The sequence below is a fragment of the Capsicum annuum genome, chromosome 11 (assembly GCF_002878395.1).
Source record: "Capsicum annuum cultivar UCD-10X-F1 chromosome 11, UCD10Xv1.1, whole genome shotgun sequence".
Taxonomy (NCBI): Eukaryota; Viridiplantae; Streptophyta; class Magnoliopsida; order Solanales; family Solanaceae; genus Capsicum; species Capsicum annuum.
The window spans coordinates 149,052,368-149,055,784 of NC_061121.1; the positions used below are offsets into that span (position 1 = coordinate 149,052,368).

General features: G+C 28.1%; 1 long non-coding RNA gene across 1 annotated transcript; it reads right to left on the minus strand.

Annotated features, from left to right (window-relative positions):
• Nucleotides 1-323: 323 nt before the first annotated feature.
• LOC124889020 lies at nucleotides 324-1,229 on the minus strand. The gene is made up of 2 exons (XR_007047638.1): nucleotides 792-1,229; nucleotides 324-711 (listed from the first exon to the last, which is right to left on the minus strand). It is a non-coding gene; the product is annotated as an uncharacterized LOC124889020 (long non-coding RNA).
• Nucleotides 1,230-3,417: the final 2,188 nt, after the last annotated feature.

The following is a 3,417-nucleotide window of genomic DNA, read 5'->3' on the forward strand; positions in this document are numbered from 1 at the left end:
TAATTACTTTTAGTTTTTCTAAAAGTAAAATATAAAATTTTTTCATATTTGGCTAACCTCTTTCTTGAGGAAATGTTTTGGGACTTTATAAATAGAAAACCGCTCTTCTCATATCATTAGACAATAGCATCACAAAAAGAGTCTATTTAGGGAAACTTCCCCCTTAGTTTTTATGCTTTTCAATAATATTAATTTTTAATATATAGGTCAATTGGTCAAACCATATTTAATAATATATTTTTAGTATATTTTTGCATCATCTGATTTATCATCTCTATGATTTGCAATACGCTCTTTCAATTTCGAACCCAACACAAAACACCTACGTTAAACTAGTAGTACTCAAAAACATGTTTACATTTATAAATTCCAGAAAAATCAAAGGATAGTAATCGTTAATCTCCTATGATAACAAACATTATTGCAGTCACTATACAAGGAAAACATATGGTAGTACACAATTTTTTAACGTCTAGCGTAAAGAGTAAAGGCTATTTCTTTGCTGTTTTTTTTGTCTCCATCAGTAAAATCGGTATCATCAACGAATAGATTTCTTCTCTTTGCAATCCTTCTTGTTGACGTTCTTCTTTTCGAGGTGGTAACATCCTCATCGTCATGTGAATCTGTTAGATAATCTTCCTAATTGACCACTGTAATTCATTTGCCATTCTGATTCGTAGGAACAAAGTTATCCTCTACTTTGTGTTTTCCCTAGTTAATGAACAAAACCAATTGTTAATCAAAGTGTACGTGCATACGTTTATATAATGATACAATCTATATTACTTTACCTTCGGATCTGTTCTTGAGCTGTACTGCAATGTGAATTTCTTATCTGGAATGAAAAGCTTCAAGGTTGTAAAGTTTTCAAGCCTATCTTTTATTTTAAAGTTGTTCAGTTTAAGCTTGAACACAATTTTTTTGACGCACAGGTTTTGGATTTGTTGACTTGTCATTGTTATTCAATGAGTGCCTATTGACCAACTTAAAAGCTGAGGTGTCCAGCAGCTTTTCTGCAAGATCATTAAGCAAGACCACAGTAGTCCCCCCTTTTGTATCATTGACCTGTAGGTGTATCTTGTACTTGCAAACAGACAGACAGTTTGGTTTATGGAAGAGATAAATGTGAGTTATGTGATGTCATTGACTTCTTACCTGACCAATGGAAACACAAAAACTTTTGCATATTTGAGGCATTTGTAGACACCATATGTGAGACAACTCGAAACGAAAATAAGCCACTAAAGTAAAAAAATATCAAAATAAGTTACCTATTTAAAAAGTTATCAAAATAAGCCAAACGTAATAATTTATTATGTTTTTTACTTTTTTATTAACAATCAACTAACAGAGTTGATTTTTATAAAAATATAAAAATTTCTTACGTTTTACAAATAAATTTGTAAAACATAATAAATTCTTACGTTTTATCAGAAAAAGACATAAAACATAATATTTTCTTAGGTTTTACATAAAAAACCAGATAAAATAAAGTCAGTGAATTATCAAATCAAATTTTGAGGAAATCATCCCTTCAACGTAAGAATTTTTTGCGTTCTTTACTTTCTTGTTGAAGTGGACCCATGCTCACTATTTGCATGTATTTCTTTTTTCATCAACTTTATTATATGGTCCCATCCCCACTATTTACACTTATTTCTTTTGTGGTCCATGCAATAATATAATACAATAAAAGTTCATGCCCTAACAAATTAGATACTTGTTGCACATGTGCAAAAGATCCACAAAATATTGTTCGATTGGCAAAAAATTTCAAAAAATATTTTTTTGACAAAATAAGTTCCTTAAAAATAAAAAATGAGTTTCTTAATTAAAACATATCTTATTTGTGTCCTTTCCATCTAGCAACACATGACGTACCCCATCTTCAACCTTTTCAATTACATACCAACATAAGAAAAGTATTTATTTTCCTAAGAAACATTTTGAAATATTTTAAAATATTTTTTTTTTTTACCAAACACACCCTTATATTTGTTATATCATTTTTCAATGTTTCACTTTATATATATTATCTAAATCCTTATATTTGTATCATTTTCAAATGTTTCACTTATACTATAAGTATTATTATCCATACTTGAAAAGGCCCATTTTCTAGATTAAGAAAAGTGTGGTGTGTAATTAAACGAGTGAAAATGACTAAGCTTTTTCACATTCACTATTCCATATTATAATATTTTTTTTCAAACTTTTTGGTCCTGATTGTGATTTACGACCTTTTCACTTTTGCCATTTCTTGTTAGATATTATCCGAAATTAGATTATATACTTTATGGTGTTGTCAAATACTTCATTCTTTTCAATTTATTTATCTACTTTTTATTTTTGTTCGTCTAGAAAATAATGTAAACAATATGTTCTTCCTTTTTTTCGCAATTTTCTAATTTTAATTTTTTTTGTATGATATGTTTAAGATCATAAGATTGAAAGGTAGGGGCGGAGCTAGCTAAAATAATTTTATACAAGTTTAATTTTAATTATACTATTTATACAAGTTTAAAATTATTTTTTTATGTACATATATCAGACGTTGAACTTCCTTCGACTAGTTCTTTTGTTCATATTTTTTGATTTTGAACCCCTTTAGTTAAGATGTTGGCTTCGTCACTATTCAAAGGTCTTCTTTATTTTCTAAATTTTGTGTCAAATCAAAATAAGATAAACAAATTAAAACGAATGATGTATTAAAATTATATCATATTTCCTTGTCTAAAAAGGATTAAAAAAAAATAAAAGATAAGAAGAAAGAAAGATTACTTGAAGAAGAAAACTCAAGGGATTTGCTTTTTTAAAAAAGTTGATAAGTTATCGGATAAGGATTTAATTTATTTCATATCTTTTTTATGTTATAAAAGTTTTTTATGATGAGATCACAAAAGCAAATGTTGGACATGGAAGAAAGAAATAACATGAAGGGTGTGTTTGGTATGACGGAAAATGTTTTTTGAAAAATGTTTTTCAATTTTTCCTTGTTTGGTTGTAATGAAATGTTGGGAAAATATTTTCCACAACAACTCATTTTCCTTCATTTGATGGAACATGACTTCTCTCATGGGTCAAGGAAAGTTATTTTTCAGAAAATGACAAATGAGACTTATGACCCTACCCCCATTTCTTTTCTCCAGCCCAACAACACTCATCTTTACATGACCCAAAATTTACATTTCTCAAAAATTTACATTACTCGAAAATTTTTTTCACTCTGCTTTGCTTCAATTTTTCACTGCATGAAATAAAAAAAAGTGAAATCCAAATTTTTTTCATTTCCAATGTTTGTTGAATGTATTGTTATTTTTATATTCACAGAGAAAGAACTAAGTTACTTTTGCTAATTGCATATTTCATCTTGTCATCGATGTAACTTGTTTCATGAGGTTGAATAAGCTTGTTATT